The sequence below is a fragment of the Camellia sinensis genome, chromosome 1, assembly GCF_055761805.1.
Source record: "Camellia sinensis isolate YWXY chromosome 1, ASM5576180v1, whole genome shotgun sequence".
NCBI classification, from domain to species: Eukaryota; Viridiplantae; Streptophyta; class Magnoliopsida; order Ericales; family Theaceae; genus Camellia; species Camellia sinensis.
Genome location: NC_138961.1, coordinates 18,138,333 through 18,165,140, shown reverse-complemented (window position 1 = coordinate 18,165,140; position 26,808 = coordinate 18,138,333). Strand labels below are relative to the sequence as shown.

General features: G+C 35.7%; 1 pseudogene; it reads left to right on the top strand.

Moving 5' to 3' along the window:
* Positions 1 to 3,067: 3,067 nt before the first annotated feature.
* Positions 3,068 to 17,108, top strand: LOC114279878 (mogroside IIIx synthase pseudogene; annotated as a pseudogene).
* The last annotated feature ends 9,700 nt before the right edge of the window (positions 17,109 to 26,808 follow it).

Below are 26,808 nucleotides of genomic sequence, written 5' to 3'. Positions count from 1 at the left end.
CATCGATGGATTTTAAAAATGCTCTCATACGAGCTTTCCAATAAGAATAGTTTGTACCGTCAAGTAATGGGGGTCTATGAGTGGAGTTACCTTCACGAATAGAATCCATGATACTAATCACACAAAATCACACTCCTATAGTTTTTTTTAAAAAAAACAAAGAGTGACCTGCTCTGATACCAATTGAAAATCCTACGTGATTTGTGATTAGATCAAGATTAACTAATTCCAAAACCCAATAAATTCAAAACACTCAACCTAAAATCATCAAACACGTACGAGAGTGATTTTAGTTTGTTTGTTTTTGAGAATAAACAATAAAGCAACACAAACGATTTTTTACGTGGAAAAAACCACAATTGAAGAACCTTCAATTGTAATCAAAAACCACGGGCGAACCGCCACTATCAATCCACTACTGAAGAACGAAAAGATTACAAAGAAATCATACAAATTACCCAACCCTAGTCAATTTGTCTCTGAATCTTCTGTAACTCTTCTCACCACACCTTTGTCACGGAATTGATTCTGAAGTTGATTCCACACCACAACTTCACTTGTCGAATTAACGACTGCGTAGACTCAAACGCCTTTTGGATCCTACGCTTTGATCTTCGGAATCCACCGAAGAGAACTCACTTGAAACTTAAGAAGCAACCTCCTTGATGTATGAATCTCAATGCATAAGTTCAGAACTCTCTTAAGAACATCAAGAAAAACGATCAAAAATCTCCAAAGAAGACTTTAAACACAACCCTAGTTTGTTTAGATCAGATCTAGGAAAACGTACTTCACAAAAATACCCTTAGCAGCTTTAAATAGAAAACTGGATCCGCGATCTCCGCTCGAGCTCAACATATCCCGCTCGAGCGGACTGACCAAAAACTGCATGCGAAGAAACTGAGATGCGCTCGAGCGTAGGAGTTTCCGCTCGAGCGTAAAATCACACCCACCAGTATTTGTTGCTCGCCCTGACAAACTACTGAGACCTGCCAATCTACGCTCGAGCTCACAAGTATCCGCTCGAGCGGCAAGTACAAAAAACACAAAAAAATACTTTTGAATCAACACAAGGTTTTGTCTCCGGATTTGACAACATAGGGACCTAACAAGTCTTATATTTTTTTCTTGTGGTTTTTCATTCACAAGCAGGGTTTTGCTTCCTCTTTTTTATTGGTGTTGTTCTGTTTTGAAAAAATGAAACTGAAACCAACTAAAATAATTGATGTTAGAGTGAATGAGAGTTCATGTTGGGTGGAGGAATATTTTTTTTTAGTCCACAAAGCCTTTTATTTTTTAAATTTCAAGGGGTTTGACTCAGTGAAGCATTTCAAATTTTGGAGTTATTAGGAGTTTTTCGATATTTAATTTGATACGCATAAATTACCTGGACACTTATTATAAAAATAAAAATAAAAATAAAAATTTATTTTTTAAGTTCACTGTTTTCTTTTAGTGGGACTTAAAAAAAAGTATAATAAGGGTGTTTTTACAAAAAAAAATAAAAAAAAAAGTTAAAAAATAATTTTTAATCATCTTTTCAAAACCCTCCCACTTGTTTTAAAAATTACGAGAAACCTTTTTTGAGTCAATGCTCAACAATGAAAAATGGCAAGAATTTAGATAATGTCATCAGCAATTAACCTGCGGAGTATCTACCATAACTCCATACGCAAAACCAGAGTCCTCTCTCTCTCTCTCTCTCTCTCTCTCTCAGTTTATATTATTGAATTCACGCATTGGCTTGCAGTTTTCATTGGTGTATCAGGCCAGTTCTGATTTTTTCGGATATAAATGTTAACTTTTAACTCGGGCATTTTTCATACATATTTTACAAAAAAATAATTATGTGTCTAATTTTTATTTTTTTAAAATATATTTGACAGTACTCGTAAAAAAATTATTTTCAATATATATATATATATATACATTAAAATTTATCTAAATATACATTAAAGTTTATATTAAGAAAATGATTAAAATGATCTAAATTGAAGTATCAAACAAAAAGTAAATAAACTATAACAAAAATTACTTAAATATCATTCTTCTATCATTTTTAACTATAAAATCACTAATCTAGTTTCCATAATCCAACTTATAAGCTAAATTATTTTCGATGGATAAAATCGCTAATTCATTTAATCTTTCATTTGACATGGTTGAGTAAAAGTAAAATCTAATCAACTTTAATTTGAATATAGTAACTACATGTAATATAATCAGTCTTATTCTATACATTTGGAATATAACCATTCAATAATTTACCACATCCGATAAAAAAATAACTATCTATTAGTTTTAAATAATTTATCATATCAACCATATATTAGTTTTAAATTATAATTGAATTTTGTTGAGTCCCTTTAAATTTTAGTAAGATTTTTTTTTAGATTAATATAATAATTAACAAAAATTTAGAGTATTTTTTATAGTCAATTTTTGGGGACCCGGCTTTGCTGGCTTGTGCCCAAAACCGGCCCTGATTGGTATCTTCATGAATCAACGTCCTTACATAAATCAATATATAACATTGATCGTATTTGTTATATTGATCATCACCAAACAGAGCAAAACAGAGGGAGAGAGAGAGAGAGAGAGAGAGAGAGAGAGTAGAGATCATGGATACAAAACAGAGCAAAATGAATGTCCTAATGCTACCATGGTTGGCCCATGGTCACATCTCTCCCTTCCTAGTGCTTGCAAAGAAACTCACACAGAAATTTCCACATATATTTGTGTTCTACCCCAATCAATCTCAGTTCCATCAAGAAAAGAATCACTGAAAACTATTGTCTCTCAATTGAACTAGTAGAAATCCACCTCCCATCCTCGCCTGAGCTTCCTCCTCACTACCACACCACAAAACAACCTTTGAAATGGCAAGCCCAAGCTTCTTCACCATCCTCAACACACTAACCCCAGACCTCGTCATTCATGACTTCTGGAGCTGCTGTAGTTTCTTATGGAACCCACAAGATCAAGATTGGCGGTGGTGTTGAATTCCCATTTCCGGCTATTTAGCTTTCTAGATTCCATGAAACACGGTTTCACCATATGATCGAGAATGCGACAACAAAAATCCAAAGACAAACAAGATGCCCCTGTAAATGATCAACATGAAATGAAACCACCTTGCAAGATTGTGTTGTACAACACTTTTCGAGAGCTTGAAGGAAAATACATCGATTATCTGTCAGATATAGGTGGGAAGAAGGTTGTCCCTGTTGGTCCTCTTGTGAAAGAAATCATTGATGATGAAAACGAGCACTCTGAGATCATACAATGGCTTGATTACAAGGATGAGTCCTCCACTCTGTTTGTTTCCTTTGGGAGTGAGTATTTTATGTCTAAGGAAGAGATTGAAGAGATAGCTCATGGGTTAGAGCTTAGCAAGGTTAATTTCATATGGGTTGTTAGGTTTCCTGTAGGAGAGAAAGTTGAGCTTGAAGAAGCACTGCCAAAGGGGTTTATTGAGAGGGTAGCACAGAGAGGAATGGTTGTAGAGGGTTGGGCACCACAGGCAAGAATTCTTGCCCATTCAAGCACCGGCTGCTTTGTGAGTCACTGTGGATGGAATTCGTATTGCAAAGCTTAACATTTGGGATACCAATTGTAGCAATGCCAATGCATTTGGACCAGCCATTAAATGCTAGACTGGTGGAGGAGGTTGGTGTGGCTATGGAGGTCATTCGAGACGAGAATGGCAGACTCAACAGAGAAGCGATAGCACAAGTAGTAAGGAAAATTGTTGTGGAAAAAAGTGGGGAGGATATAAGAATTAAAAGTAGAGAATTTAGTGAGAAAATAAGAATGTGTTGGCTTTTTTGGCTTTTGAATGTTATTTTTGTAATTGTGAGCGTGCCAGCAAGGATCAATCAGTCCTTACAGAAATTTAATTGACAACCAATTATCAGACGATTGTGTTTTAGTTCTTTCAGCCTCAATGAAGAGGACTTTTACTGGTGGCTTTGCTTAGGAGGAATAAACTGACAATGATTAAATGAAGAACAATTGCAGTATTACGTAAAACAAAAAACTTACAATGATCCAATTCAGTTTCGTAGAGATTTACAGCAACAATTTACTTGAAACTACTCCTATGAACGAAGTGCAGTGCAGGAATTTTAAAGTACAAAAATACAAAGAACAGGAAATGCAAAACTGGAAAGGAAATAAAGTAGATAAAATTGGTTTTTTGGATCTGAGTCTGGGGCTTTTTCTGGGGCCTTCTCTGCTATTTATACTTCTCAAGGAGAACCATCGAACTGCACTTCTAACTGTCGAACTGCTCCTCCATGATCGCTGATCATGTTGCGTTATAGTTAGCTCCACTATGCCAATACCTCCAGTTAGGCTTCCCTCATGATTTTTGAATTTAAATGTGAGTAACCGTTGAAGCCACATCACTTTGCATCTTTTTGCTGATCCAATACTACGCAGAACTTATGAAAAACCAATATTAGCTGTCACGTATACGATCACGATCGAAGGTTTGAGTTGTCTTCCCGTATTACCCTTAACCTGCCATGTGTTGAAGTGTAATTGGCTTATACAAAATATATAGCCAACATTACCCCCCCGCACTAATATACCCAGTACTTGGTGATATTAGTGGATCAAGGTCTTTTATCCACATTTTAGAACATGCATGGGCTTTGCATTTTTAGAAACACAACCGTCATTCATTGATGAACATTTGCATTAACTCCTTTTTGATCCCTTAAACAAGCTCACTATCTCAGTATTTGAAAAGTCCAATTCAATGGATAAACAGACCTTTTCTTATCTCGATCAAGCATATGAAGAGTTGTTTGATAATACCGTTCGTCCTCGAAAGAATCTTCATGCATTGATTAGCCACCTTTACCCACCTTTCTATATTCAAGTCATGGAAACTTTTGCAAATTATCAACCCTTGGACTACGAACACATTGTCCACAATCCTTTGATTCAGAAACTTGCAAATATGGACATGGGAAGTTCTTCTTCTAATCCATAATCTTCTGCATGGGATGAGGCTATGGTTTTTTCTTCCTCTAGGGCTTCTGGTTGGAGAAGCTGGTCGGAACCTGAGACATGTGAGTTAAGGAAGCGAGTTAATCACCACTTTGTCGAGTTCACTGATCCTCTAGAATTCCCTTCTGATGCTCGAAGTTTGGTGGTTTATCCTTACGTGCCCATCAACCGCCGACGCAGTTTAGAGGACAATCTGCTTGTAGCATGGTACACATCCTCCATGCCTACAAAGATAGTACAAGCTACCCGACGCCCAGAAGAGGCACAAGGGTATAACCCATCGTTCTTAGCCCAGAAGGCGAGCGTTTGCTCTTCTGACTGGCTTGATTGTGTTAATGCCCCTCAATTTCCTCATTCTTTCGAAATGGAAGCCTCTATACCTCCTCCTCTGCAAAATCCCTGCTGGACAGAGAGACTGAGGCTTACCCTCTCTGCGGACAAGGGTTTTCCTCCTTATAAGCCTCCACCTTCCCCTACTCCAGCTCAACGAAAGCAAGCCCAACTTCTGCTTGCGGCCTTTTCTCACTTGCCTTTCAATGTTCTTGAAGATGATGTTCCTCTTAAGAACCTTCGATGGGCTTGTGATATTATGACTCGGGTCACGTCCTCAACCCCATCGCCCAAGTAAAACTCTAAATGTTTTTGGACCAACTCCCGTTGCTTCTCCATTGGCACCGGACTTCTGTGGCCACCACTCAATTTTTGAACCAACTTCCATCCCTTCGAGTTCATACCCAGTACGAAACAGAGAACCTCATCGAAGAATACGATAACTTCAAGAATAAAGCCTCTGCGTACTGGGATTACTTAGATATGGATGAGCTGGAACAAGGGTTAAAAGAAACAGCGTTCGAAATAAAGGCTGAAGAACTCTTTTATCAAGTAAGAGCACATCAACTTCAACAGCCAAGCCTGGAGAAAATAGTGGATAGAATAAAAAAGGAACAGAAATTTGTTATCCCAGATAGGCAACCCAAGAGGGGGGGTGAATTGGGTTATTAAAAAATTTCACAATATTAAAAATAACACAATATTCAGAATTTTAATAAATAAAAAAAACAGAATAATAATTATCAATATAAAAGTAGAAGAGATAGAGAGAGAAAATCAAACACTGCGATTTATAGTGGTTCGGCACGCCAGGCCTACGTCCACTCCCCAAGGAACCTCCTTGAGAATTTCTTTACTATCAATTGAATAAATACACCACCAAGCTTGTGGATTTGGCACAGGACTTACTCTTATCTATTGAGCCTCACTCAACAATAAATGCCTTACCCTTACAAAATCTCTCACAAAAATAAGGAATAAGAATAAGTGGTAATTGAACCCACTTTTACAATAATTCTCTCACAAAGAGTAGATATGAAAGTGTAAGAACAAAAGCTAGACTTAGATCTGAAAGTGAAAGAGCAGAATACTCAGAATTTTGGAGCTCACAGAAATATTTTCTCTTCAAGTTCTTGGTTTTTCTCCACATCCAACACTTCTATTTATACACAAAAATATGCCCGTTGGACACTCCTTGCTGACGTCATGGCTTACATAAACACGCTCCTGACGTCATCGCTTACATAAGCACGCTCCTGATGTCATCGCTTACATAAGCAGGCTCTTGATGTCATTGCTTACATAAGCACACTCCTTAAATTTAAATAGTCAGCAAATGATAAGAATTAAATAGATAAAAATAAGATTGATTTTTTTCTTTTTGTTATTTCAAACATGGAGCCACCATTTTTGTAGACAATTTAATACAAAGTTCACAACTTTCAAACAAATAATTTTCTCCATCTAGTTTATAATATATATATATATACACATATATATATAACTCCATCTTTTTCTTCTTGTTTGATTATAATATGATATAATCAATGTAATGTAAAAAATTTAATAGCGCACGTGATGTATTCTGCATATAATGCTATATAAGTTCTGATCAAAATTTTGCATACAGAAAAATCTCTATAATTAATATTTATGATGGATCTGAAAATATATATCCTCTTTAAAATATTGTATATGTTGTAAAGATTTTATACTAAATATTTTACCACTCCATATTAATTTTGTCAAAATAAGACAACCCATAAATATCAAGTTTGTCAAAATAATACAACCAATCAATCATTTTTGTCAAAATAATATAATTAATCGATTTGTCAAAAGATGAATAGTAATTAACCCTATTTTTCAAAAAGTGAATAGTAAAGTTTTTGAAAATATTTAAAATAATCATTTTTGTCAAAATAATATAATTAATCGATTTTTCAAAAGATGAATAGTAATTAACCCTATTTTTCAAAAAGTGAATAGTAAAGTTTTTGAAAATATTTAAACTAATATTTAACATATATATTTTAAAAAGATAATAATTTGTGTCAAATAATATGTATATTAACTAATATATTTTAGACATCATCAAAATTAAATAATATGATTAACAATCTCCCCCTTTTTGATGATGGCAATATTTGTATGGATTTGACACAAAATAAATTTGACAAAATATTTGACAACCCTGCGACATATAATTTTGATAATGGTAACCCTGCAACATATAATTTTCAAAATCATATTTTTTCTCCCCCTTTGACATCATCAAAATAAAGATGAAGATAAGAAACAAACACAGTGGATACAATAATCTGGGTGGCCAAAAATAAAATAAGGGGCCGGCTGTCTTGTCGGAATCATTGTGGGGATTTTGGAGCATCTCGAGCGCAGGAAGTATGGACAAACAAAAGATTTGAGCAGAGATAGCAGATATGCATCGAGGAATGGAGCAATGGAGTGTATAAAAAGTGACACAGATCAGAGGCAAAGATACAAAATCATCAAGTGTTTTGAGAGAAAAATTTGTTTTAGCTTCTTTTGTAATCATGTCATTCCTTACCTTGGCTATCAATGAGTCGAACCTGCATGAGGTGCCTGTAATGCAAGCAAATGAGAGAGTACCAGTGACGCAGGCACATGCTATGCCTGTAAATGAGGGTTCTAGTGGTATTGGCAATCGAAATGATTTCGATGCTATTAATCACACTATGGCTCTTAGTACACAGGCCATGACTGCAGTTTCCAATATGGCGCGACGATTACAAGCAAGAGTACAAGAAAATCAGCAATGGAGAGATGAGGTGTGCTTGTTAAAACAACAAGTAGTGAATATGTGTAAGGAGAAGAAAGAGCTAAAAAGAAAAAATGCACAGTTGGAGAATGCAGTGCAGTATTATGCAACGGTGATAATGCCAAGACTCACAGAAATCGAAAATAGAGAGAGGCATGTAACAGAGGCTCATGAAAAATTGTTGAGAGAAGTGAAAAAGAAAAAATCTGTGAAACCTTCTGACAATTTACCTGTAATCGAGTAATATTTTCTTTTTCTGAAATAAAATTGTGAGCATTTCTTCCTTTATGTATTTATTATTATTATTATTATTATTATTTTTTTTAAATTTTGACTTTGCACAAAAAAATTGTTTGTTGGTGCAGATAAGGAGTATGGCAGATAAGAAAAAAAATGTATATATATACTCCCCCTAAAATTATGCACAGAATATACACATGCCCTTTTTTTTTATATATATATATATTTTTATAATGATTGTTAATCTCAAAATATGAGTCTCCCCCTGAATTAATGCACTAGAAATTTCATAAAATTGAAGAAATAGATTACCAATCTATGATACCAAAGGCCCTTAAGATCTGGCCATAAACAACTACACCAAGTGCACTAGCATAAAAGGAGAAAATAAAAATAAAAACAAATACTTCAATCAAGGTAGAAGCAACCAATATTAAATCCAAGAGAATTTGGAGCACATATAACAAGAAAAAAAATACAACACAGTGCAATAATAATTTTAACATGTTGATCGGTGATGACCTTGATGATCGGAAGAAATAGAGAAGATTGGGTAGATCGGTGGCAATTTGTGTAGATCGGCAATGGATCTTGATGGATCTGTCACGGATCTTGGTGGATCGGCGATGGAACTTGATGGATCGGCAAAGATGGTGATGCAGATTTTTGGGTAGAGAAGTGATGGAGTTTTGTGGATTGGTGAGGGATTTGGGTGGATGATAGTAGTGATGAAAGTGATGGATGATTTTGTGGATGGTGGAGATGGTTGTAGATGATGGTGAATATGGATATGGAGTCGGCTGAGGAAGAAGGAGAGAGCGAGAGACCAAGAGAAAGAGAAAAAGAGAGAGTAAGGAAGAGAGTGGGTGAGAGATAAGGACGGAACGGGAGAGAGAGAGAAAAAATTATATATATAAATATATGTATATTATTATTGTTATTAATTTTTTTTTATAATAATAATAATAATTACAATATTTATTTTATTTAATTATTAAAAAATTATTTTTTAATATACACATTATATTGGAGTATTCATCATACCAAGTTCTGTTCTAATATAACAAAATTGTTCTTCATTTAGAGGCTTGGTAAATATGTCAGCTAATTGACAATTTGTAGGCACAAATTCGAGTTCAATGTCACCTTTGAGTACATGATCTCTCAGAAAATGATGCCTTATTTCAATGTGTTTAGTGCGTGAGTGTTGAATAGGATTTTTTGAAAGGTTAATGGCACTTGTGTTGTCACATTTTATAGGAATATGATCATAGTGAAGTCCAAAATCTTGAAGTTGTTGTTTCATCCAAAGCAATTGTGCACAACACCCAGCGGCGGCAATGTATTCTGCTTCAGCAGTTGACAAAGCCACTGAGTTTTGTTTTTTGCAAAACCAAGAGGTGAGTGAGTGTCCAAGAAAATGACAAGTGCCACTAGTGCTTTTTCGGTCAAGTCTACATCCCGCAAAGTCGGCATCTGAGTAACCAAAAAGTTCAAAGGTGGTTCCCTTAGGATACCATAATCCCAAATTTTGAGTGCCGACAAGATATCTGAAAATGCGTTTGACTGCGATGATGTGTGACTCTTTCGGTGCGGATTGAAAACGTGCACACATACAAACACTAAACATTATGTCGGGCCTACTTGCAGTAAGATAAAGTAAAGAACCAATCATACCTCGATATTTCTTCTCATCTACGGGTTTACCTTGCTCATCTTTGTCGATTTTTATCGATGTGCTCATTGGAGTTGCTGCATGCTTTGATGACTCCATTTCAAACCTTTTGAGTAGATCTTTGATATATTTCGTTTGATTTAAATGGATTCCATCATTAGTTTGTTTAATTTGTAGACCAAGGAAGTAATTTAATTCCCCCATCATACTCATTTCAAACTCACCCTGCATGTCTTTAGCAAACTCTTTGCACAAATTTTCATTAGTAGCACCAAAAATGATATCATCAACATAAATTTGAACGATTAGCATATCTTCTTTTTTGATTTTTATAAAAAGTGTTGTATCAATTTTTCCTCTACAAAAACCTTTGTCAAGTAGAAAATTACTCAATCTTTCATACCATGCTCTAGGAGCTTGTTTTAAGCCATATAAGGCTTTTGAAAGTTTGAAAACATGATCCGGGTATTTATGATTTTCAAAACCGGGAGGTTGTTCAACATAGACTTCCTCCGAAATGTACCCATTTAAAAAAGCACTTTTAACATCCATTTGATATAATTTAAAATCTTTAAAACACGCAAAAGCAAGTAACATTCTAATAGCTTCAAGTCTAGCAACTGGTGCAAAAGTTTCATCAAAATCAATTCCCTCTTCTTGATTATAGCCTTGAGCTACTAATCTAGCTTTATTTCTAGTAACAACTCCAGATTCGTCCATTTTATTTCGAAAAACCCATTTTGTACCAATAACTGGATGATCCTTAGGTCGAGGGGTCAAAAACCAAACTTCATTTCTTTCAAATTGATTTAATTCTTCTTGCATTGCTAAAATCCAGTTTTCATCATTTTCAGCTTCTAAAAATGATTTTGGTTCAATTTGTGAAACAAATGCCAAGTTACCACAAATATTTCTAACAGAGAAACGAGTTTTTATACCTTCCGCCGCATCACCTATGATGAGGTCTTTGGGGTGGCCATGAGCATACTTCCATTCTTTTGGTAGATTTGAGTCATTTTCTGGAAGAGCATATATTTCTTGAAGATTCTCCATTGTCATTTCTTCGTCATGTTTGCGTAATGGATTTTCTTCATTTTCCTTTTTATAAATACTCTCCATGCTTGGTTGATTTTCTACAATATCATTACTTAACAGATTCTTGGAAATAATATCGTTAGATTCATCAAAAACAACATGCACAGATTCTTCAACAAGTAGAGTTCTTTTATTAAATACTCTATAAGCTTTACTAGACATAGAATAACCAAGAAATATAGCTTCATCCGATTTAGCATCAAATTTTCCTAAATTATCTTTATTGTTATTTAATACAAAGCATTTACAACCAAAAGCACGCAAGTGACTAATATTAGGTTTTCTACCTTTCCAAAGTTCGTAAGGAGTTTTCTTAAGAATAGGTCTAATCATGGCACGGTTTATAACATAGCATGCAGTGTTTACAGCTTCCGTCCAAAAATATTTAGGCAAATTATTTTCACAAAGCATAGTACGAGCCATTTCTTCAAGAGTTCTATTTTTTCTTTCAACCACACCGTTTTGTTGAGGAGTCCTAGGGGCTGAGAAATTATGATCTATTCCTAAGTCATCACAAAACTTAATAAAATCATCATTTTCAAATTCTCTACCATGGTCACTTCTAATACTACAAATATTAAGATTTTTCTCATTTTGAATTCTTTTACAAAGTTTTGAGAAATTATAAAAAGCTTCATTTTTGTGTGCTAAAAATAATACCCATGTATATCTAGTGTAATCATCAACACAAACAAGGGCATAAGATTTTCCTCCTAAACTTAATGTTCTAGATGGTCCGAATAGATCAATATGCAAGAGTTGAAGCGGTCTAGTAGTTGAAACGATATTTTTGGATTTAAAAGAAATTCTAGTTTGTTTTCCAAATTGACATGCATCACAAAGTTTATCTTTTTCAAAAACAATTTTTGGTAAACCTATGACTAACTCATTTTTTGAAAGCTTGGAAATTAAATCAAAATGAGCATGTCCTAATCTTCTATGCCAAAGCCAACCATTATCATTTATAGCAGATAAACATTTAATGTTGAAATGAGAAGATAAATCATGTAAATCAAACACATATACATTCTCATGTCTATAACCTACAAATAAAGTTTTGTTTTCTAAGGTATTTTCAATAGTGCAATGAGTTTTCTCAAAAATAACTCTATAACCTTTATCACATAATTGACTAATACTAAGCAAGTTACATTTTAAACCTTCAACAAATAAAACATTTTCAATAATAGGAGAGGGATTTTTACCAATACTTCCTACACCAATGATTTTACCCTTGCTATTGTCGCCAAAAGTCACATATCCGCCATCCTTTGGTTGGAGTGTGGCGAACATAGATTTATTTCCAGTCATGTGTCTCGAACATGCACTGTCGAGATACCATCTATCGTTACTGGATTTTGTCTTGAAACATACCTACAAAAATTTGATTTCTCTATTGGTACCCATTTTTTCTTGGGTCCATAAAAGTTAGAATTTGATACCCTTGAGATATCCTTAGGAACCCACATCTTTTTTATTTTAGCAAAAGGATTTCTTTTAATAGGACATGAAGGTGAAATATGACCTTTTGTTCCACAAAAATGACATGTGAGATGAGAGTGATTAGAAGATGCATATACAAAACCATTTTTGGCAGTTTTTACTTTTGAAAAAGGTTTATATCCAATTCCGGCTCTACCAAAAGTACGGTTTTGATTTTTAAGAATTTTATCTAAAGTCTCTCTACCTTGAGTGAACTTTGAAAGAGTAGTTTTCAAGTCTTCAATATTTTCTTTTAAAATAATTTGCTCATTTTTTAAAGACTCGTTTTCTTTTTGCAATACAACTAAATGTTTTTCAGAAATTGAAGACTCTTTTTGAGTTAAAATCTCATTTTCCTTTTTCATTTTCATGGCTTCATTTTCTAAAACATTTATCTTGGAAGTCAATGATTCATTTTCTTTTGATAAACTTGAAATTACTTTCTTTTGACAATTATTTTTCAAACTAAGTTTCTTAAATTCTGCATGTAATTCATCAAAAGCTAATTGTAATTCATCAAATGTAAAAGATTCGTCATTTACCTCATTTTCATTTCCAAGTGCCATTAAACATAGGTTAGCAACCTCGTTTTTGCAAACTTCGGTTTCTGTGTCGCTTTCATCACTATCTTCTCCCCATGCTGCAATCATAGCTTTCTTTTTGTCCTTCTTGAATTTTTTCTTAAGTTCTGGACATTCTGATTTGTAGTGTCCAGGTTTGTTGCATTCATAGCAGGTTACTTCAGATTTTTTGTGATTTTCTCCTCTTTGAAAATCCCTGTTGTTGAAGTCTTTTCTGAAAAAATTTCGTACACCTTGTTTCTTTCTCACAAACCTTTGGAACTTTCTAGTGATGAAAGCCATTTCCTCATCCTCATCTGAATCATCTTCCTTATCCTCTTGATGTTTCGAGGTGGATTTGAAAGCTATTCCTTTCTTCTTGTTGTTGTCCTCCTCTTCCTTTCCTTCTTGCATTATGAGCTCATGAGTTAAGAGAGATCCCATTAACTCATCTAGACTTAGCTTTGATAAATCCTTGGCTTCGGTAATGGCAATGACTTTTGTCTCCCAACTTTTTGGCAATGACCTAAGCACTTTTCTTACAATTTCAGCATTAGTATATATTTTGCCAAGAGAAGTTAAACCATTAATAATATCAGTAAAACGAGTAAACATTTGAGGAATAGTTTCATCAGGCTTCATTTTAAAAAGTTCATAATTATGGACTAGCAAACTGACTCTAGATTCTTTAACTTGTTCGGTTCCCTCATGAGTCACTATAAGCTTGTCCCAAATTTCTTTAGCGGTTTTACATGTGGAAATTCTATTGAACTCGTTGGCATCTAAAGCACAGTACAACATGTTTGTAGCTTTGACATTAATTTGGGCCATTCTAGTATCTGATTCATCCCACTCATCTTCAGGTTTTGGTACCCTAAGTCCATCTATAGTTTTGGTAGGAATTTTTGGACCATTACAAATAATTTTCCAACATTCATAATCATTAGATTGAATATGTATGGTCATCCTAGTTTTCCAATAGCTAAAATTTGTGCCGCTAAATAGAGGTGGCCTATTAGATGCTTGTCCCTCGGGTAAGGAATAACTAGGGGTTGCCATGATCTACTCTGAGACGGTTAAGTCACAAAAACTAGAGTCTAGGCTCTGATACCAATTGTTATCCCAGATAGGCAACCCAAGAGGGGGGGTGAATTGGGTTATTAAAAAATTTCACAATATTAAAAATAACACAATATTCAGAATTTTAATAAATAAAAAAAACAGAATAATAATTATCAATATAAAAGTAGAAGAGATAGAGAGAGAAAATCAAACACTGCGATTTATAGTGGTTCGGCACGCCAGGCCTACGTCCACTCCCCAAGGAACCTCCTTGAGAATTTCTTTACTATCAATTGAATAAATACACCACCAAGCTTGTGGATTTGGCACAGGACTTACTCTTATCTATTGAGCCTCACTCAACAATAAATGCCTTACCTTTACAAAATCTCTCACAAAAATAAGGAATAAGAATAAGTGGTAATTGAACCCACTTTTACAATAATTCTCTCACAAAGAGTAGATATGAAAGTGTAAGAACAAAAGCTAGACTTAGATCTGAAAGTGAAAGAGCAGAATACTCAGAATTTTGGAGCTCACAGAAATATTTTCTCTTCAAGTTCTTGGTTTTTCTCCACATCCAACACTTCTATTTATACACAAAAATATGCCCGTTGGACACTCCTTGCTGACGTCATGGCTTACATAAACACGCTCCTGACGTCATCGCTTACATAAGCACGCTCCTGATGTCATCGCTTACATAAGCAGGCTCTTGATGTCATTGCTTACATAAGCACACTCCTTAAATTTAAATAGTCAGCAAATGATAAGAATTAAATAGATAAAAATAAGATTGATTTTTTTTCTTTTTGTTATTTCAAACATGGAGCCACCATTTTTGTAGACAATTTAATACAAAGTTCACAACTTTCAAACAAATAATTTTCTCCATCTAGTTTATAATATATATATATATACACATATATATATAACTCCATCTTTTTCTTCTTGTTTGATTATAATATGATATAATCAATGTAATGTAAAAAATTTAATAGCGCACGTGATGTATTCTGCATATAATGCTATATAAGTTCTGATCAAAATTTTGCATACAGAAAAATCTCTATAATTAATATTTATGATGGATCTGAAAATATATATCCTCTTTAAAATATTGTATATGTTGTAAAGATTTTATACTAAATATTTTACCACTCCATATTAATTTTGTCAAAATAAGACAACCCATAAATATCAAGTTTGTCAAAATAATACAACCAATCAATCATTTTTGTCAAAATAATATAATTAATCGATTTGTCAAAAGATGAATAGTAATTAACCCTATTTTTCAAAAAGTGAATAGTAAAGTTTTTGAAAATATTTAAAATAATCATTTTTGTCAAAATAATATAATTAATCGATTTTTCAAAAGATGAATAGTAATTAACCCTATTTTTCAAAAAGTGAATAGTAAAGTTTTTGAAAATATTTAAACTAATATTTAACATATATATTTTAAAAAGATAATAATTTGTGTCAAATAATATGTATATTAACTAATATATTTTAGACATCATCAAAATTAAATAATATGATTAACAAAATTTATTGACCATAGCTGGACTAAATTCCATGATCTTGTTATTTATTTTATTCCTTACTTTTATGAACTCGAATTTGTACCCAAAGAGGGCCTTTTGATGTAATTGCTTTTGTTTCAATATAGCTAAGACTTTTCTCTTTGTTTGGCGTGGTTTGACTTTATCTCTGTTTGTCTTTATAAGCAAATTTAGGGCTTCGAACTCCACAATCTCATCCTTCGAATCTGGATTCAATCATCTCAAATGAAACACTGAAAAACCAACATGAATTTTTCCAATTCATGGAATACAGTTGACAATTTTTTGCTGATTTCCATTTAGAATCAATGCTTCGAATTTAACAATCTTGCCCCTTAAAGCTTGTTTTAATCATATCCAACATATGGTCATATGGTTAGTACAATCAACCAGTTTTAAATTGACCATTTTTGCTTTGAACAACAGTCCATACTTTCAAAAATATGGAAACCCCCTTTAAGGGCTGCACTGTTTTAATCCGAAAAAACAATCTCTCCTGGATATTATCAAACCAACTGTTGGTTTTGATACTTCGAACAACAATTTCCATCCTTAAGGGATCTCAAGTTTTGCTTCGAAGGATTTATTCTCACTAAGAAATCATAAAACAGGTTCTTAATCCTTTTGAAGTAAACAAATATCTAAACACTCTTTCACCGTAATTCATGGGATGTGCTTCAAAGTAAGCTTTCGACATTCGAAGCCATTTGTCATTTCATTTTGGCGCAAAAAATTGGCTTCGAAGCCAAATATTTTATTTTGAAGCTGACATTAGTATTTAAGATGTGTTTCCCTCCAGAAATTATCAATATTGAGGGAAACTCTTTGCATCCGTACTTTCAGTATTTCTTTACGAATTCCACGATATATTTTCCAAATGTAAAGGTTTTAGAACCCTTTTTATTTCGTGCTTTGAATTCACCTATTTGTCTATCACATAAATCCTTCGTCTCCATTGACCTTCCTTTTCCTCCTCCTCTCTCCCGACTTTGTGTTCTGAGAAAATTCTTTTATCAATGGCTTATTCTTCTCTGAAAATACCAGTTATGGAGCGTGCGAGTCCATCTGTGACCTTGAAAAGGATTATTGCCGAAGAGTGTGAGAAGTATAAGGCCGGTGAGAAAAACGCCATTGACGGACGCATCTTCATTCCCCGCCGTCATGAGCAGCAAGAGTATGTGCTTGGGCCCATCTTCAAAGAGATTCCTATTGAGCTTCCAGCTCTATATCCACGTCTAGAAGACCATTGTCTCCTTTACGATGGTGGTCTTGACTGAGAAAACTGGAGAATGAAAAGCCTCCATCACTGCTGGCCCACGGTGAGACCAGAGTGGCAAGAATTGTATGATCGGGTTGTCCCTGATAGGACTCTGGACCTTCAAGAGCTCTGTTTTTTCGATGCCCTCCAATTATCCAGGTTCACTATCTCAAAGGACCCTTTCTTAATACCTGCTGCCTTTTGCTTTTGGAATTCTGCCTTTAATTTCTTTCAATTTAGATGTGGGATGATGGCCCCTACTGTTCTTGATATCTGCCATCTATTAGGATTGTCCCTCATTGGAAACCCCTTTGGACCAGATTACCCTGACCTATCAACCCCTTTTTCCCTCCCCTCTCTTAACTCATCCTATAGTGACTTTGTCAAGGCTAAGAATAAAAGGGAGGGCCCTGTGACTGATAGGGAATTCTTTTGTTTCATATTGTATTGGCTTTGCAAATTCCTTTTCTGCACCTCTTCTCAAAGAATCATGCCTGAATTTGCCTCTCTTGCCAAAGCCTTTTTTTTACAGAAAAAAGTGGCCTTAGCTTCATACGTTCTCGGTCACGCATACAGAGCATGTTCTCTTTTTTGTGAGAAACCTTTGGATGCCAATCAAGGAGGTCCATTTTGGATACTTCAGCTTTGGCTTTTTTCATATTTTACTGAATTACAATCCAAATGCCTTAAGTTTTTGGAGGCAAATCCTACTACTCATGGCATGAGGCTAGGCAGCATTTCACTCTATCCTTCTACCTTTGCTTTTTACTTCTCTTTCTTCCACCAACTTCCAGCTTCCATCTTTCTATCTTTGCTTTTAGTTCTCTTTCTTCCACCAACTTCCAGCTTCCTTTCTTTCCCATAACTTCCATCCATTCGAACCTACTACCATTGGCCCATCTTGGTTGAAAACCTTTCTAAGTGATAGGTTCTTCCTTCACCCCAACACAAGAGCATATGGGCCTCTATTCTGATCCCTAGAGAGTTATTCATTGGGACTATGAACCCCAGAGCTTACAAGTGCATTGTGGAGCCCTATTGTCCTGCTCAATTTGCTAGGCAATTTGGCCTCACACAAGGGGTCCCAATACCTCTCTGCAGCCAGACCAATTTAAGTCTTACCAGCAGGGACTTAAAGGTTCGAAGATCCAGATTAGAAGAAGCAACTTCTAAATTTATCCAGGACTTGATTGAGTTTGAGTATTTCCCTTTCATTTCTCAGAGTAACCTATTGAAAAGGTGCCAAAACTGGTGGCTGGCCAATATGGAGGTATACTTGGCCATTTCTCCCTAAGACCTATTAATGGTATTGGATATACCTCAACCCAAATCGAAAAGGGCTGGAATTATTACTTCTTCCACTGTTCCTGCTACCACAGTTCTTGCACCTATCATTATGAAGCCTATTCCAGCTGCCTCAACTCCTGCTAGAGTTACTCGGGCTGCCTCGAAGAAAGGTATGTACCCTTGTTTTTTTTTCTCTTCTCCTTCTTTATAATGCTTTTAGCCTTATCTCTAGTTCTTCTTTTGGTGAAGGTGGTGCGGGTGCCTCACAGGGAAATTCTCCCCAAAAGATCCAAGCTTTAAATCTTCTCAAGAGCAAACAACAACAAAAGAAAAGGAAGCTTTTACTTGATCCTGAAGAGGAAGCACCTGGAGTTCAGGCAGCAGCAGAAGAAGAAGAGGCAGATCAAGAGCAAGAGACACCCTTAAAAAGAAGAAAGAAGATGACTGTCTCTCTTGCTGATTTCACTAGAGATCCTATCCATAAGTATCTGCTAAAGCAGTGCAAGCAGAGCATTCCAAAGAGCTTATTGTATTCCAAAGGGCTGAGAAGAGGAAGCTACAGCAAATGCTCAGGGATAAAGCTGCCGCCGCTGATGCACTCCAGAAAGAGGTTGCAAGGAAACAGTAAGCTGCTGGACACTATACTCTTCACAGCTTCCCAATCATAGCCATTACTTTTGAAACCAGTAAGCTCCTTTGTACATTTATTCATCTTTCTCAAATTCTCAATGCTGAGGCTTGACATTGTTTTGTATTTCTTCTTTTGCAACCACAACTACTTTGCCTATTCTTTCAATAAGGACTCCATCAATTTCAATCGAAGTTGAACAACCTCAAGATGTGGAGCCCATTCAAATAATTCTCCCACTTCCTGGCCCTATATTTTCCATACCCTTCTTGAGGCCAAGTATTCCTGCTCCTTTTCCCTTTGGCTTAATTCCATACCTCCCTCATTTGCCTTTTGATTTTACTCAATTTGATTCTCCTTCGAGCACTATTTCTCCTCATCTTTCTAAGGAAATTCTAGCTGCTACTTCATCTTTGATGGTAGCTGACTCTCACATTGAGGGTACTGGTAGCTCTTCAATCCATCATCCATTACCTTTGCCTAGCTCCAGTTCTTCTTCTCTTGACCAATTGGTAGCAAGAACTATAGAGACTGCTAAGGATACTTCACCTTCTTCTCTAATTCCTATGCAGTCATTTCTTCCTTCTACCAGAGCTCTTTCTGCACCTTCCATGTCAATGGATGAGGTGGATATTTTTGAAGCTAGACTGGCTAGTCTTTTTGACATACCTTCCACCTCTCCACTGACTAACAATGAGACTGAGCCATTGGTTCTAGCTGATTCTTTGCTAGAAATTTTTTAGAGCTCTTCCTCTAGTAGTAAGACTTCTTTGCCTCCGATAGACTTGGACAGCTGCCTGGAGCTGCTGACATCCTTCTCGATGATCCCTTTCGAAGCCTTATAGAGGCCTATAATAAGAAATGGCTTCCTCCAGTGCTGCAAGATTGTTGAGCAATCCGGCATGATTGTCTCAGGTCATTTGTCTCAGGCGGCAGCCTCTATTGATTTTTACATCAACATCTATCATGCTGCTAAGGCTGCAGATGAGAAGTTGCTGAGGGATCAGAGTTTTGTTTCTAAAGTTTAGGCTGAAGTGTCAGAACTAAAAGAACAACATTTCTCTGTCTCCCAATTTTGAGCTCAACTGTTTGAAAAGAAGGCTCAACTTGAAGAAGAATTATCAACTGTTAACCAAGCTTTGGATCGGACTACTACCAAGCTGCAAATCACTAATCAAGAGCTAACTGATCGAAAGCAAGAGATGACTACATCCATTCAATTGTTTCTATCCCTTAAGAATAGAACATCTATTGTAAAAGAACAATTTAAACATTGTACTAACTTTTGGGCCAATCTATGGCTACATGTATTTGACTCTTTATGAAATAAATTCTTATTTATCATTGAAGTGTTCTCATGTTCTTTTATTTAGTACTTATTCTATTCCTTGTGTTTCCCGCACGGTTAGCTAATAAGGCTTCAAATATCTGCCATTAATCTTTTTGGGATGTACATATCCATTCAAATTTCTCAAATGATATGCTCCAAAAAACAGGACTCTATGAACTTGATATGGTCCTTCCCAGTTAGGTGACCATTTACCAAACTTATGGCTTTTAATCCCTATTGGGAGTATTGTCTTCCATACCAAATCACATTCATCAAAGCCAATGTGCTTGACTTTCTTATTATAGTTTTTGGCTGCTTTCTTCTTGTGGAAGAGAATGTTATTTAATGCCAGAATCCTAGCTTCATCTATACTTTCTAATTCCAAGCACATACTCTGATGGTATTGTTCAAGATCTAACTGGTCTTGGCATCTCACCCTCAAAGACTTAACATTAATTTCCACAGGTAGCACTGCATCATGCCCATATACTAAGGCATAAGGAGTGATTCCTATGCTTGACCTTGGAGAAGTCCTATAAGCCCAAAATACATCTAATAATAAGTTATGCTAATCCCTAGGATTGTCTTCCACAACTTTCTATATTCCTTTTTTCAAAGACTTATTGTATGATTCAGCTTGACCATTGGCTTGTGCATAATAAGGGGTGAAATTAACAAGGCTAATTCCAAACTCTGTCACAAAAGACTTTACCATTTTCCCATCAAATACAATCCCATTATCAACAGTTATAGTCTGTGGGATACCAAATCTATGGATTAAATCCTTAATGAATCCAATGACTTCAGTCTGGTCTACAGCCTTGTATGGCTTAGCTTCGACCCACTTAGTGAAGTAATCAGTGGCCACTAAGATGAAACAATGATGCTTCGAAGAGGGTGGGTGTATTTTCCCCATCATATCCATGGTCCATCCTCTAAATGGCCAAGGCTTCACAACTGCATGCAGGTCAGTTATGGGCACGTGCCTTATTGTGCCATGCTTTTGGCATGCCTGGCAACCTCTTGCATATTCTATGTAGTCTTTAAGGATAGTTGGCCAATAGTAGGAATGCCTTCGAAGCAGCCATCTCATCTTCACACCAGGTTGATGAGCACCACAGATGCCTTCATGAACCTCAGCCATAGCTGTCAATGCTTCCTTTGGACCTAAACATTCCAACAATAAACCATTTTCCCCCCTTTTGGAGAGAGCATTACCATACATTATGTATTGCATAGACTGCAACTTAATTTTTCTGCTGGCTTTCGAAGATGGGCCAGCCAGATACATTATTGGATGCCTCCAATCTTGTTCTTGTAAGTCATTATGATTGACTTCCAGGACCACATTCCTTTAATTCAAGGGTGGTATTACTTTCTGATATGTTGTTTGGCTTATATCCCTTCAAGTATTATCCATTCTCTTGAAATTCAAAGCTTTCTGAGCCACATCATTAGCTTTATTATTCAAGAATCTTGGGACATGAGTTACATTTGCTACCTGAAATTGAGAAAGCAGATGTAATGCAACAACATAGTATGGCAACATGCTTATACTTTGACATTTGAAAATCCCTTTCATCTGGTTAACTACCAATTGAGAATCTCCAAATATGTCAATTGCATGAGCTTGTAATCCAATAAGTATTTCCAGTCCCATTATTAAGGCTTCATATTCAGCTTGATTATTGGAACAAGTAATGTCATCCACTATGAAACCATGCGTGGTTTCTACTCTTTGTGGTGACTTAATTACTACACCAATTCCAGTTAAACCATTGGTTTTTGATCCATCGAACCACATTTGCCATGGTTCAATACTAGCCATACTAAGTTCCATTATCTCTTGGCTTTCTGTTTGACATGGATGGTCTGCCAAAAAATTAGCTAAAACTTATCCTTTTACTGCCTTTTGGGGGACATATTCTAAATAAAATTCTGATAAAGTTAGTATCCATTTGCCAATTCCTCCCCCCAACATGGGTCTAGATAACGTATATTTAACCAAATCTGTGATTACAATTACCAAGACAGTTGTAGGCAAAAGATAGTATCTTAACTTCAATGCAGCCAAATACAATGCAAGGCACAGCTTTTCTATAGCTGAGTATTTATATTCACAAGAATTTAGAAACCTACTAAGGTAATAAACAGCTTGCTCCTTGCCTTCTTCATTGTCTTGGGCTAAGAAAGCTCCCAATGAATCCTCTGCTGCAGCTATGTACAACTTCAAGGGCTTATCACCTTTGGTGACATCAACACTGGAGGGTTAGTCAAGTAGGCTTTGATTCCTTCGAAAGTAGTTTGATGCTCTGATGTCCACATAGATTCCTCCTCATCTTTTAGCCTTAACAAGGAAGAAAATACTTTAGTTTTTCCTGCAGTATTAGAAATGAATCTTCGAAGAAAATTAACCTGTCCAAGGAACTTTTGTAATTCTTTCTTACTTGATGGAGGTCTGGCTTCAATGATGGCGATGGCTTTGGCTTTATTCTTGTCAATTTGTATTCCTTTCTTGTGTACTACGTAGCCCAAGAAGTTTCCAGATGATACGCTAAAAGCACACTTAAAAGGATTGAGTTTCAACTTAAACTTTCTCATTCTTTCAAAAGCTGCTTCTAAGTGAAACAAATGTTCAACGATTTTAGGACCTATCTTAGTCTTTTTAGAACTAGGAATAGCCACTTTAGCCAAACACTCCCACACTTTTAAGTATTTGTAGGATGGTACTCTCTCATGCCACATTTCATAAGGTGTTTGATTCACTTTCTTTGGGGTACTTTATTAAGTATATAATTAGTAGAAAGTATTGCTTTCCCCCACAAGTTCTGAGGTAATCCAAAACTTATTAACATGTCATTCATCATTTCTTTTAAAGTCCTATTTTTCCTTTTAGCAATTCCATTTTGCTGATGTGAGTAAAGAGCAGTGGTTTGATAAATTATTCCATATTCTTTACAAAATCCACCAAAAGGTGATTTATATTCACCACCTCTATCACTTCTAAGTTTTTTAATTTTCTTATCATGTTGATTTTCAACTTCATTCTTATATTGAATGAAAGTTTCCAAAACTTCATCCTTGGTTCAAATTAAATAAACATAACTATATCTAGTATAGTCATCTATGAAAATGATAAAATATTTTTTCTCACCTCTATACATCCAATTGTGCCATCTTATGATTGATTGTTTTATTTTATTTTTAAATTTTTGCATAAATGGTTGATGTTGTTGTACATTGTGATCTCGATGACTTTGATGAATAACATATTATATGGAAAAAACAATTACGATTAATTACATCAATACTCTTTCAATTATTAATAAATATTAGTTTACCCTCTTCATCTATAAATTTATATATTTTGACCCTTTTAGTTATGAAATTGTGTTATTTTCACCATTTCAAAGTATCTCCAAATGGATGTTTTTGTACATTTTTCAAAATTAAGGTGGTCAAAATTAGGGCATTTGACCTAGTGATTGTGCATGTAACACCCTTTGTGGTGTGAGGTGACAAGTTGAACTCCTATGGAGAGAAATTTGATACCTTTTGTAATGGTAGTTTATTTCTCTCTCAAATAATAACTATATATCACATAGTTATTTCCAATTTTAAAATTCAAAACAAAAAAAAATTATTGTCCAAAACACATTAAATTAAACAATGAAGATCCTTTGCCTTATTATACACACACTCTAAATAAAGATAGTAGTGTGATGATTAGACAAAGTGATATTATTAATTGAGAAAAAATGAGGAATAAAGAATGTAAGATAGTCAAAAAGTAGAAAATGTTTAATTTCATAAAGATTAATATAGGTATTTTTGAAGGAAAAAAAATTTATTACTTGCATTAATGAGTTAACGGTTAATTAATGAAAGATGCTATTTTTTATGTAACTGAAAATCTCAAAAATTAAGATGTAATTTTCAAACTTGATAAAAAAAATTTAAGAGTTGGGGTTCCTGCTGTGCCTTAAGGCACAATAGGTTACTGTGAGGCCCACTAGGGGTGTATTCCAAATCTTTTTCGATGATTTGAACCGTTCATATTGTAAGGTTCATTGAATAGATCATTCATGCAAAAAATCAAATAAATTAGACATTTGTAACCTCATAATAAGAGCACATTTGTTTGTTAAAAAATAAACGATTACCATGATTTTAATAATTTTTTTAAAACAATTAGGACTTTGTAACGCCCCGACCCTTCACACGTCATCGATATTGTCCGCTTTGGGCCACGGCCGCACGGATTTGTTCTTCCCAGTGGGTCACCCATCCCAGAACTACTCCAGCCTAAGCACGCTTAACTGTGGAGTTCTATTAGGGATTTCACCACCCGGGAAAAGGCCTCGATGCTATATAAGGGTCCAGGTTTTTACTTTTATAGCCCAGGAACTCCCCTCCATTCCCGATGTGAGACACCGGGGCCTCACAATCCACCCCCCATAAGGCTGCACGTCCCCGTGCAGTAGCCTGCCAGCTCGCAAGCCCGCCCACATGCACCGAGAGACGCCAGGGGCCCACACTCGGTACTCCAGAGAGTCGACTCTGATACCATTTGTAACGCCCCGACCCTTCACACGTCATCGATATTGTCCGCTTTGGGCCACGGCCGCACCCCGGTCTTCTCCCCTTTGATTATTGTATCCGGACTTAGGTTCCGTAGATTCTGTCATTGTATAACGGTTGTTGTTGTCCCTTATTTCTCATTTGGAATTATAGGATGTGTTGGGCAGGTTTGTTTCAGGTTGGTTGGGTTTAGAAATCAAGTGTTGCTGTCCAGTATTTTGGATCTTCGCTCGAGCGAGGAGTTTGTCGCTCGAGCGAGTTGTTGTTTTTGGTTCTTCGCTCGAGCCGGGGTTTGGTAGCTCGAGCGAGAGTTTGTTTCAGGTTTGGACCTGTAGCTTTGCATTCTTGGCTCGAGCGAGCTTTTATTCGCTCGAGCGAGTTAGTTCGTTCTTCGCTCGAGCAATTGTTCCTTCGCTCGAGCGTATGTCTGGTTACAGACCTGAGGGTTTGAGTTCTTCGCTCGATCGAGCTTTCTTTCGCTCGAGCGAGCTTTTGGCTTGTTGGCTCGAGCAAGGCTTCCTTGGCTCGAGCGTAGTTTCTCTGTGTCTGGTCGCTCGAGCGACCAAGTCTTCGCTCGAGCGAGCCTGTCCAGTTTATATACGCAACAGCGGATTTTGATCAGTCTTTTTCACATTCTTTTTGATTCCAAACCCTAGGTCCGACTTTTCTCTCTCCCTATTCACCTTCTCTCTTAGATTTGATCCACTTAGGGTGTATTTCTACCCTAGATCCTTCATTAGAAAGATAGAGGACGGCTTGGGCTTCATTCTAATCTGAACATTTGGTGATTTGGAGCACATTGGAATTTGGGCATTTATCTCTATCTTCTCCATTCGGGTTATTTTCTTTGAGGTAGGGATTTCCTACTCCATTTTATAGGTTTTGTTCTAAGTTTTGGTATTTTGATATGTTGGGAAGACTTGGGTAAATTTTGAGAAAAACCCTAGTTGTATTATTGAATTAATTTGTATAAGTAATTCATGGAATTGGGAAAAGAGGGTTAAATTCATGGAATTGGGGAATTTATTGATTAAATGGCATAATTGGGTAGTTGGTATCATTTGTCTATTGAATTGTTGATATGGTTATTTTCAGTTTAGAAATAACTGTTTTGGGCTATCGGTGGAGGATAGTCGTGATTGTTGTAGACATTGCATGTGGATTAGGAATAACTGAAACTAATCACATTGGTTAAATCATTAATTTTGACTATGGCATTGATACAGAAAATACGTGTATTGATTGAGCATTGCATTTGCATACATTGTTTTGTGTGTGGGAGGAGATAGGGGATGTACTCCACGGTTTAGGGGAAGATAGGGGATGGACCTTTAAACCGGATTTTGTTTGAGAGGAGATAGGGGATGGACTCCATTAGCATCACTTTTATGTGTGCTTATTTATATAGAAGTGTTTTATTGATACAGCACTAAAATGTGTATCAATCTGGAAGTATGAAGTGTTTGATATGAGCTTGAGTCTCATTTGTTGTTGATAATGGAAGGATGTGAATATGATATATGTGATTCACTGTTGTAAGTTTTGCCAGGTTCTGAGCCATACGGATAAAATTGGAAAGTAAAACGTATCTTTGGCAATAGTGTCATGAGACTGTAAAATGAAGTAATTGATTATTTTGGTTGACCATCTGTTGAATGCTATTGCTTTATTCATTGCTTATATGTGGTTTAGTATATCTCTACTGGGCTGTGGCTCACCCTTTATGGGAACATCATTTTCAGGTTCAGGCGATAAACTACCTCCAAGGACTTAGCTTGGGAGGGTTTGGCATCTGGATTGAAGAAGATTATCTTTAGTTAATCGTTGATATTTATTTGTACATGTAAACATTCAAGCCTAGGGCTTTTCTTGTATTGAGATTAGAACTCATAT